Source organism: Bufo bufo, chromosome 4, assembly GCF_905171765.1.
Source record: "Bufo bufo chromosome 4, aBufBuf1.1, whole genome shotgun sequence".
Classification (NCBI taxonomy): Eukaryota; Metazoa; Chordata; class Amphibia; order Anura; family Bufonidae; genus Bufo; species Bufo bufo.
The window spans coordinates 308209229-308221652 of NC_053392.1; positions in this window are offsets into that span (position 1 = coordinate 308209229).

Genomic DNA, 12424 nt, shown 5'->3' on the forward strand with positions numbered 1-12424 from the left:
TTTGGAATATGGGCCCCTTTGCCCACCTAGGCTGCAAAAAAGTGTCACACATCTGGTATCTCCGTACTCAGGAGAAGGTGGGGAATGTGATTTGGGGTGTCATTTTATATATACCCATGCTGGGTGAGAGAAATATCTTGGTCAAATGCCAACTTTGTATAAAAAATGGGAAAAGTTGTCTTTTGCCAAGATATTTCTCTCACCCAGCATGGGTATATGTAAAATGACACCCCAAAACAAATTCCCCAACTTCTCCTGAGTACGGAGATACCAGATGTGTGACACTTTTTTGCAGCCTAGGTGGGCAAAGGGGCCCATATTCCAAAGAGCACCTTTCGGATTTCACAGGTCATTTTTTACAGAATTTGATTTCAAACTCCTTACCACACATTTGGGCCCCTAGAATGCCAGGGCAGTATAACTACCCCACAAGTGACCCCATTTTGGAAAGAAGACACCCCAAGGTATTCAATGAGGGGCATAGTGAGTTCATAGAATTTTTTTTTTTTTTGGCACAAGTTAGCGGAAATTGATATTTTTAATTTTTTTCTCACAAAGTCTCCCGTTCCGCTAACTTGGGACAAAAATTTCAATCTTTCATGGACTCAATATGCCCCTCACGGAATACCTGGGGGTGTCTTCTTTCCGAAATGGGGTCACATGTGGGGTATTTATACTGCCCTGGCATTCTAGGGGCCCTAAAGCGTGAGAAGAAGTCTGGAATATAAATGTCTAAAAAATTTTACGCATTTGGATTCCGTGAGGGGTATGGGGAGTTCATGTGAGATTTTATTTTTTGACACAAGTTAGTGGAATATGAGACTTTGTAAGAAAAAAAAAAAAAAATCCGCTAACTTGGGCCAAAAAAATGTCTGAATGGAGCCTTACAGAGGGGTGATCAATGACGGGGGGGTGATCAATGACAGGGGGGTGATCAGGGAGTCTATATGGGGTGATCACCACAGTCATTGATCACGCCCCTGTAAGGCTTCATTCAGACGTCCGGATGCGTTTTGCGGATCCGATCCATCTATCAGTGGATCCGTAAAAATCATGCGGACGTCTGAATGGAGCTTTACAGGGGGGTAATCAATGACAGGGGGGTGATCAGGGAGTCTATATGGGGTGATCACCACAGTCATTGATCACGCCCCTGTAAGGCTTCATTCAGACGTCCGGATGCGTTTTGCGGATCCGATCCATCTATCAGTGCATCCGTAAAAATCATGCGGACATCTGAATGGAGCTTTACAGGGGGGTGATCAATGACAGGGGTGTAATCAATGACAGGGGGGTGATCAGGGAGTCTATATGGGGTGATCACCACAGTCATTCATCATGCCCCTGTAAGGCTTCATTCAGACGTCCGGATGCGTTTTGCGGATCCGATCCATCTATCAGTGCATCCGTAAAAATCATGCGGACATCTGAATGGAGCTTTACAGGGGGGTGATCAGGGAGTCTATATGGGGTGATCACCACAGTCATTGATCACGCCCCTGTAAGGCTTCATTCAGACGTCCGGATGCGTTTTGCGGATCCGATCCATCTATCAGTGGATCCGTAAAAATCATGCGGACGTCTGAATGGAGCTTTACAGGGGGGTGATCAATGACAGGGGGGTGATCAATGACAGGGGGGTGATCAGGGAGTCTATATGGGGTGATCAGGGGTGATCAGGGGCCTAATAAGGGGTTAATAAGTGAAGGGGGGGGGTGTAGTGTAGTGTAGTGGTGCTTGGTGCTACTTTACTGAGCTACCTGTGTCCTCTGGTGGTCGATCCAAACAAAGGGGACCACCAGAGGACCAGGTAGCAGGTATATTAGACGCTGTTATCAAAACAGCGTCTAATATACCTGTTAGGGGTTAAAAAAAACACATCTCCAGCCTGCCAGCGAACGATCGCCGCTGGCAGGCTGGAGATCAACTCTCTTACCTTCCGTTCCTGTGAGCGCGCGCGCCTGTGTGCGCGCATTCACAGGAAATCTCGCGTCTCGCGAGATGACGCGTATATGCGTCCAGGCGGAATGAATCAACCACCTCCAGGACGCGTCTGTGCGTACAGCGGTCCGGAGGTGGTTAATACTTGGTTGCAAATCCTTTGCAGTCAATTACAGTCTGAAGTCTGGAACGCATAGACATCACCAGATGCTGGGTTTCATCCCTGGTGATGCTCTGCCAGGCTTCTACTACAACTGTCTTCAGTCCCTGCTTGTTCTTGGGGCATTTTCCCTTCAGTTTTGTCTTCAGCAAGAAAAATGCATGCTCAATCGGATTCAGGTCAGGTGATTGACTTGGCCATTGCATACCATTCCACTTCTTTCCCTTAAAAAAACTCTTTGGTTGCTTTTGCAGTATGCTTTGGGTCATTGTCCATCTGCACTGTGAAGCGCCGTCCAATGAGTTCTGAAGCATTTGGCTGAATAGGAGCAGATAATATTGCCCGAAACACTTCAGAATTAATCCTGCTGCTTTTGTCAGCAGCCACATCATTAATTAATACAAGAGAACCAGTTCCATTGGCAGCCATACATGCCCACGCCATGACACTACCACCACCATGCTTCACTGATAAGGTGGCATGCTTAGGATCATGAGCAGTTCCTTTCCTTCTCCATACTCTTCTCTTCCCATCACTCTGGTACAATTTGATCTTGGTCTCATCTGTCCATAGGATGTTGTTCCAGAACTGTGAAGGCTTTTTTAGATGTCGTTTGGCAAACTCTAATCTGGCCTTCCTGTTTTTGAGGCTCACCAATGGTTTACATCTTGTGGTGAACCCTCTGTATTCACTCTGGTGATGTCTTCTCTTGATTGTTGACTTTGACACACATACACCTACCTCCTGGAGAGTGTTCTTGATCTGGACAACTGTTGTGAAGGGTGTTTTCTTCACCAGGTAAAGAATTCTTTGGTCATCCACCACAGTTGTTTTCCGTGATCCTCCGGGTCTTTTGGTGTTGCTGAGCTCACAGGTGCGTTCCTTCTTTTCAAGAATGTTCCAAACAGTTGTTTTGGCCACGCCTAATGTTTTTGCTATCTCTCTGATGTTTTTTTTTTTGTTTTTTTTCAGCCTAATGATGGCTTGCTTCACTGATAGTGACAGCTCTTAGGATCTCATCTTGAGAGTTGACAGCAACAGATTCCAAATGCAAATAGCACACTTGAAATTAACTCTGGACCTTTTATTTGCTCATTGTAATTGGGATAATGAGGGAATAACACAGACCTGGCCATGGAACAGCTGAGAAGCCAATTGTCCCATTACTTTTGGTTCCTTAACAAGTGGGAGGCACATATGCAAACTGTTGTAATTCCCACACTATTCACCTGATTTGGATGTAAATACCGTCAATTAAAGCTGACAGTCTGCAGTTAAAGCACATCTTGTTTGTTTCATTTCAAATCCATTGTGGTGGTGTATAGAGCCAAAAATGTTAAATTGTGTCGATGTCCCAAAATTTATGGACCTGACTGTATATATATAAAAATTTGTTTCTGTCTGTCTGTCCTTTGTGCGCGACCAAACGACTGGACCGATCTCCACCAAATTTGGCACACAGGTACATCAGCTCTCTAGGGCGTACTATTCCTGAGATATTCCTAAAAATGACCTGCATTAGCCAATAGAATCCTGCAAGTCTTTCACTCATATCCCAACTGCCATACACACGGTCACATGTCCCTTATCAGCCAATAGAATCTCGCAGGCCCTTAGTCTCCACATACACACAGTTTTACTCCATGTTTCTAGGGAGCGATCTATTGCCCGTGGCTAGTCAGATGCCCGTACATGTGGTTCAGGAGCTTTATCCAGCACTCCTTCTTCCACTAGTCCATAGATTTTACAGACGATCATACGGGTGTGTTATAACTGCTATCACCCGATTGTCTCTATTTTAAAAGTCCTAGTTAAATTTCCCCTGATGATTTCTGAGATATGAAACGTGCATGTAGGGAGTGGGACTAGATTAGGGCCAAACAGGGCCAGTTCACAGGGAGAGGTTCCTGACGGGGTCGCCCTTGTAAGGACGAGTGCCCTGTGGTGAGGCTGCTACTTGAATTTAGTTAACAGGGCAAGCTCTAGACTACACCACAGGGTCATATTAGGGTTTGTTCTGACCCCGCCGCCTCGAGCAGCCGATTGTCCAGATTGGAGTCAATAACTCCGGTGTCATCAGGACACAGACTGCACCCTGGACGTTGACGACAGAGCGGTAGGAGTACGGTTATCAATCCCAGGTGCCGCCGTGCACCTTTACTTTACAATCAATTGTTTGGGTGCCGCCGTGCACATTGGTTTTCACTACCGCCGCTCTTTTATCTTACCATTTTGTATGATTTTCACATTTAGGGCCTATCTTTTAATTACATTAGTAAAAGTTATGTTTTAATACAACTAATTATCACTATTTTGTGCCATTTTACTCCAGGTTTCCATAACAACCCAGCAATTTTTCTTCACTGCTCTAGGTCAGCTTTAGGCTAGGGTTACACAACGACAATAAGTCGCACGACACATAGGACACAACTACTGGATTGCACCTGCTCCTTGAGGCTCCGTTTTCCCACCTCTTTTCACGCCCTTCTTCTCTTGATTGACAGGGCCAGGGCAGCGCTGCTCTTCATCCGCCGGCCGTGTGTCTGCAGTGTAAAGATTTTGAGCCGTGCAGTGAGGAAGCCAGCAGCCGCCAAGCGTCCTTCACTCAGTGCGTCTGCGCCGTTAAATTTTTACCCTGGCCCTGTTAATCAAGAGAAGAAGGGCGTGAAAAGAGGTGGGCAAACTGAGCCTCTAGGAGCAGGTGCAATCCAGTAGCTGTGTCCTATGTGTCGTGCATATTATAAAAGTTTGTTTTTCTCAATAAAGGCTTTAGGCAGTGAGATGGCACTAATATAGTTATGTTCAGCTGACATTAGCACATCGCTTATTATGGAACTGTTAACGAGAGGGGGTAATTTAGAGGTCACAAATAAAGGGCGGGCTACTGTGGAGGTCACTATTAAAGGGGCAGGAGCTGTGGAGGTTACTGTTAAGAGGGTGTGGGACTGTGGAGGTCACTAATAAAGGGTCATCCGCTGTGGAGGTCACTTTTAAATGAGTGTTCGCTGTGGATGTTACTGTTAAGGGGGCAGGCCGCTGTGGAGGTCACTGTTAAAGAGGTGGGGTACTGTGGCAGTTACTGTTAAGGGAGCAGGGAATGGTGGAGGTCACAGTTAAGGGGACGGTCTGCTATGGAGGTCAGTGTTAAGGGGCGGGGTGCTGTAGAGGTCACTCTTAAAGGGGTGGGCCCCTGTGGAGGTCACAGTCAAGGGGGTGGAGTGCTGTGGAACTCACTGTTAAAGGGGCGGGCTGCTGTGAAGGTCAAAGTTAAGGGGTGGGCTGCTGTGGAGGTCCATTTAAGGGGGGGGTCAGTGTTAAGGGGTTGGAGGCTGTAGAGTTCATTGTTAAGGGAGTGGGGTTTTGTAGAGGTCTGTCGATATCCTTTAACGACACACAGAAACATAAAGTAGATGAAATATACCCGTGTGAAGCCGGGTCCTTCTGCTAGTAGTCTATAAAAGATCATTGTTAACAGGGCATAGAATCCTATAAACATTGGAAGCCGTCTCAAGACAGTTGGAAGTATTAAAGAGGTTCTCCGGGAATTAAAAAAAATTAAAAATACTATATATTATGTTAAATTAAATATATTCACAAATACCTTTCATTACTTAGAATGGCTTGTTTTGTCTAGGGAGCAATCACTAGGAGAAATAAAATGGCCGTCGTCCTATTTGTACACACAAAATTGTCTTAATTACACAGGAGGACAAGATATTTCACCACAATGAGCCATAGTGCTGCCTCATCCTCCTCTCTGATGTGCTTAGCAGGAATCATGATCCCGAATAAAGGTGAATCTCTGTGGGAATGGAGATGATGAGGAGACATGAGAGGAGGGTAAGGGGTGGCTAATGAGCAGCAGCACTTGTTTACAGTCTCCATTACCACAGCAACACATTACCACAGTCTGTCCTGTCCGTCCTCTCTGTACTTCATGTCTCCTCATGAACTAAATTCCATTATGATCTGTATTCAGGATCATAATTCCTGACAGGTAGAGCAGAGAGGAGGATGAGGCAGCTCTTTACCTCAGTGTTGTAAAGTAACTTGTCCTCATGTGTGATCAGGACAGGTTTTGTGTGAACTAATGGGACAGCGGCCATTTTGTTTCCCCAGACAAAATGAACCATTATAAATAATAAAAAGGTATTTGAGAATATATCTAATATATAAAGCTGAGTGTGTGTGTGTGTGTGTGTGTGTGTGTGTGTGTGTGTGTCCGTGTGTGTCCGCTAATGGAATCCGCACCATCACATTTACAATCACGAAATTTGGCACACAGGTATATCAGGTGTCCGGGAAGGTTTTAGAGCAGGTTTTAGTCTCAGCTCTCTAGGAGGTACCGTTGCCGAGATATTCCCAAAAAATGCATTAGCCAATAGAAGCTTGGTCACATGACCCTCATCAGCCAATAGAAGCTCTCAGGTCCTTCAGCCTCCACATACAGTTTTACTTAAGGTTTCCATAACAACCCAGCCATTTATTTTCACTGCTGTAGATGAGTTTTAAAGGAAATCTGTCACCAGGATAATCGCTATTGAAGTAAAGCCTTAGCCTAATAGCACTTAGTACCTTATTTCTAGATGTGCCTTTGTTCCAGCAATAGATGTCTTTATCCTCGGAAAATCCAGTTTATTTGATATGCAAATGAGCCAGTATGGTACCAAGAGGGGCGTCACTCTTGCAAGAAGGATCCCAGACACGCCCCTTGCCACAATATGTCCACCCTCAAAAAACTTAAAACCCCACCCCCAGGTCCCGCTAAGACACGCCCCTGATCCAGTTAGATCACAAGGATTGAAAAAATGAAGGTAAAAAAATCAACTTCTGTCAGCTGCAGGGGTTGGAGGAAGGGTGACTTTCTCCCTGCAGCTTACACTCACTTAGGCTCCACTACACTTAGGCTCCATTCAGACGTCCTTAGTGCATTGCGGATCCACAATACACCTAGCCGGCACCCCCATAGAAATGCCTATTCTTGTTTGCAATTGCGAAGAAGAATAGACTTGAAGATCGGGGCCGCGCTCCGGAAATGCAGATGCGGACAGTACACTGTGTGCTGTCCACATCTCTTCCGGCCCCATAGAGAATGAATGGGTCTGCACCTGTTCCGCATAATTGCGGAATGGATGGACCCATTCTACGGACGTGTGAATGAACCCTTAGAGTGAGCTGTTCAAAAGGACACTCCCCCGATCCTGTTAGGCCACGCCCCCTCCCACTCCTCAGCCGGCAGATTGAAAAAATTAAGTTAAAAATCAACTTCTAGGTCCCGCTAAGCCACGCCCATATCTGGTTAGGTCACGCCTGAAGAGAAATGTGACTCCATTTTGTCTGTTCTAACAATATGTATTGTGATAGTATCTTGTTCATGCACTGTTTCAAGTTCCCCCACTGGGATTTAGGTTTCGTTTCCCTGTCCTGTCGCGGGGGGAAGCGACGATAAGGCTGAGCTAGCTGGGCACCTACGAGGGTAACGCCGCTCCTGGGCACTTGCGAGCCCTCATTTGCATATGCTACCAAGTTGTTTTTTGCCAACTTTATAAGTCCAGGATTGCTCATAAAGGTAACATTTTTATTAACTGTAAGGCTGCTAGAAAGCTATGGGAAGGGTTATAAAGGTGAAACTTTGATGACAGACTCCCTTTAACGTTTACCGGCCTATATGTGCCTACATATGATTGGTTAATGCTGTTACTATGTAAATTATACTCTCTGCCTAATAAAAGGCTGAACTGTAGGACAATAAAATTAGAGTGTTTCTCAGTGATACCTATGTGCGTGTCATTTCTTTGCTGCTGAGGAATACTCTCCTGACGTCAGTAGGGTCAAACCAAGGTGGTTCTAGAGGTCCAGAAAGGTCCGAATCCTTTCAATTTAGGGGCTCTCGTCCGGGATCGAGAAGGTCATCCTCACGTCCGGTAAGAAAGACATCCTTTTGTCCACCTGTCCGGTCAGAGGGCACTGGTCACGTCTCTATCCGTAAGTTTTACTTTTGTATCCAGGATACATAGTTAAAGCCTTAATATAGACTCAGGGAGTTTATAGTCAGTACTTGGAGTACTGCGTATTGCTGTGAATACGGCATAAGTCTCAGGGAGACTAACGTGAATAAGGCATAAGTCTCAGGGAGACTAACCTACCATGGTTTGACCCACATAGATAACTTTGTAAAGTGATAAGATTATTATAGAGTGATAAGATTATTTGTTATATTGTGTGGAGATTCTGTCTGGGTGGTAAGTGTGCAGACATACTCCACTGTCATTATATTGTGTCCTGTTATGGGTGGACAAGGTTCAAAACTAGATTTCCCTCCCCCTAATGTAGGAGAAACATGTAAAGAATATGTTGCTAGGGTTAGCCCCACAAATTACTATTTCATAAATCCATGGATAGATAATTTGGCGGGCTGGACAGAATTCATGGAAGCCTGTAGTCCTTTTTCACGTGACGGGGACAATGGTCCTTATCACATGGATATGGTCAAAGGGTTGTGCCTAGGGTACAAGGTCGCCTGGCCACACTTTGAACCAGATCCTGAGTGGGATACAACATATATGCAGAAGGGAGGGGAACAGTGGCTAGAAATAGCGCCCCATTGGTATGATAGGAGTACAAAGAAAACTAAACCACCTAAAAGAATGCCTGATGAATCAAAGAAACATTATCTTGAGGCAGACCTAAGAAAAGGTAGAAAGAGTCAAGTTTTAGACAGACTTCCTCCATACCATGTTCCTAATGTCCCCTGTAACAATACAGAGAGCTCGGTGGGTAAGAAAAGTTGTAATATACAAAAGATCTACCCTAGTTTTACAGAAGAAGAATTAGCAGCTGCAGCTCATACTAGCCTGCAGCAACAACCCACTGCACCATCCACGCTACTGATACCACAACAGCAGGTGCAACCCCCACATGGTCCACCAGGGGTCGCAGCTGCAACAAGCCCACCAGCTGAGTCACCCACTTCTACCTCAGTGCAGGGGGAAGATTTGGGAGCTGAGGGAGAAGAGGGCCCCTCAGAGTGTTAGTTTTGCAAGTCCTCCCATCTCGCAACGTTTGAGGAGTAATGTCCGTGACGAGACATTCCCCTTCATGACAATAGGGTATCAGTTCATGACAGTTGCTTTCAGCTATCCTTGCAGATGCTGTCTGTTTCAGCGTGATAGATTTGAAGAATGCCTTCTTCTCTATCCCGGTTGACAAGCAGACTAGGCTCCTTTTTGCTTTTTCCTTTTGAGGGTCATCAACTCACCTGGTGCAGGATGCCACAGGGATATGCTGATTCACCTGTAGTGTACAGCATTGTCCTCCAAGCCAGTTTAAAAACCATGGCACACCCCGGGTTCTGTGCTCTTGCAATACGTGGATGATTTGTTATTGTGTAGTAAGTCAGAGGAGGCCAATGTTACTCATGGTGTATCTTTGTTAAAATGGTTATCAGAATGTGGACACAAGGTGTCACGCAAGAAAATGCAATGGTGTGAAAAGCAAGTTGAGTACTTGGGCTTTGTCCTCACAAAGGGAGAAAGGAGAATCAACACAGAAAGAGTCCAGTCTGTTGCGGGCCTGGTCACCCCGCACACCAAGAAAGACATGCTATCTTTCCTTGGTATGATAAACTACTGCAGACAATGGATTCCTGATTGCTCCTACTATGACAATGTTCTGAGGCAAGCCACACTGAGCGAACATACAGATTTGATTAAATGGTCAAAGGAAATGTTGAATGCATTTGATTACTTGAAATGTGCTTTAATGACAAGTCCAGGTTTGGGCCTCCCCGACTACAACCTCACATTCCACGTATATGCTCGACAAAATTGTAAAACCATGGCGGGTGTGCTGACCCAGTATCACGGAGGCAAGTTGCGTCCTTGTGCATTTTTCTCAAAGGTAATTCCGGCTTCTGTCCAAGGAATGCCAGCATGTCTTAGATCTCTTGCAGCCTGTGCAATGATGGTTGAACTCGCAACTCCACTGACAATGGGACATGATACAATCCTGTACACCACACATGATGTTGTAGGACTTCTTAAAAGGCATACACACACAGCACATGTCAGCCCAATGGTTGTCTGGGTATGAGATCCTGCTCCTCAGCAACCCCTCCCTACAGATCAAGTATGCTGCACACACCTCAGGCCCAGCACCCATACTCAATGCACTGCTTGGACTCAAGGGACCTGAGGACCGCTTGGTAGAGATACATGATTGCATACATGCCATACAACATGAAACATCCCCCCGCTCCGATTTGTCATCCATACCAATCGAGGATGCACCTGAAGTTTTTGTAGATGGATCTTGCAGCAGACCAAATGACAATTCTTACCACGCAGGGTACGCAGTAGTCATGTTACCTGACATTGTCCTTGAAGCTAGACCAATCACTTAACAGTCTGCACAAGCTGCTGAATTGATTGCACTCACCAGAGCATGCATATTACACAAAGGTAAGCCAGTGACCATTTACACTGACAGTAGGTATGCTCATGGACGGTGTTATCTGGCAGAGAAGAGGATTTGTTGCAGCTGACGGTAAGCACATCTCACACTCACAACTTGTCACACAGCTTCTGGAAGCCATCAGGTTACCCTCACAACTTGCAATTGTTCATTGTAGAGCACATACTGGAGGAAAGGACCACGTTTCCCAGGGCAATGCCTTGGCAGACGCAGAAGCTAAGAAAGCGGCATTGTTGGCTCCAGCAACACTGCAAATGACAAGACTGGCACCCCCTTCACTAGAAGTAACCCAGATGTTAGTGGACCTCCAGTCCTCAGCCACTGAAGATGAAATGGCTGATTGGTGTTTCCCAATTCTGCAGAAGAATCCTAAGACTGGATTAATCTGCAGAGAGGGGAAACCCAAAACACAGTGCTCCTCTGTTCATTGCACATTTTCATGGAGTAGGACACAACATCATTCACACAACATACATGCTGCTAACACAAAACTTTTATATTATGCGTATCAAAGAGTTAGTTTCAGACTAGAGGGAGTGCAGAATTATTAGGCAAGTTGTATTTTTGAGGATTAATTTTATTATTGAACAACAACCATGTTCTCAATGAACCCAAAAAACTCATTAATATCAAAGCTGAATATTTTTGGAAGTAGTTTTTAGTTTGTTTTTAGTTTTAGCTATTTTAGGGGGATATCTGTGTGTGCAGGTGACTATTACTGTGCATAATTATTAGGCAACTTAACAAAAAACAAATATATACCCATTTCAATTATTTATTTTTACCAGTGAAACCAATATAACATCTCAACATTCAAATATACATTTCTGACATTCAAAAACAAAACAAAAACAAATCAGTGACCAATATAGCCACCTTTCTTTGCAAGGACACTCAAAAGCCTGCGATCCATGGATTCTGTCAGTGTTTTGATCTGTTCACCATCAACAATGCGTGCAGCAGCAACCACAGCCTCCCAGACACTGTTCAGAGAGGTGTACTGTTTTCCCTCCTTGTAAATCTCACATTTGATGATGGACCACAGGTTCTCAATGGGGTTCAGATCAGGTGAACAAGGAGGCCATGTCATTAGATTTTCTTTTTTTATACCCTTTCTTGCCAGCCACGCTGTGGAGTACTTGGACGCGTGTGATGGAACATTGTCCTGCATTAAAATCATGTTTTTCTTGAAGGATGCAGACTTCTTCCTGTACCACTGCTTGAAGAAGGTGTCTTCCAGAAACTGGCAGTAGGACTGGGAGTTGAGCTTGACTCCATCCTTAACCCGAAAAGGCCCCACAAGCTCATCTTTGATGATACCAGCCCAAACCAGTACTCCACCTCCACCTTGCTGGCGTCTGAGTCGGACTGGAGCTCTCTGCCCTTTACCAATCCAGCCATGGGCCCATCCATCTGGCCCATCAAGACTCACTCTCATATCATCAGTCCATAAAACCTTAGAAAAATCAGTCTTGAGATATTTCTTGGCCCAGTCTTGACGTTTCAGCTTGTGTGTCTTGTTCAGTGGTGGTCGTCTTTCAGCCTTTCTTACCTTGGCCATGTCTCTGAGTATTGTACACCTTGTGCTTTTGGGCACTCCAGTGATGTTGCAGCTCTGAAATATGGCCAAACTGGTGGCAAGTGGCATCTTGGCAGCTGCACGCTTGACTTTTCTCAGTTCATGGGCAGTTATTTTGCGCCTTGGTTTTTCCACACGCTTCTTGCGACCCTGTTGACTATTTTGAATGAAACGCTTGATTGTTCGATGATCACGCTTCAGAAGCTTTGCAATTTTAAGAGTGCTGCATCCCTCTGCAAGATATCTCACTATTTTTGACTTTTCTGAGCCTG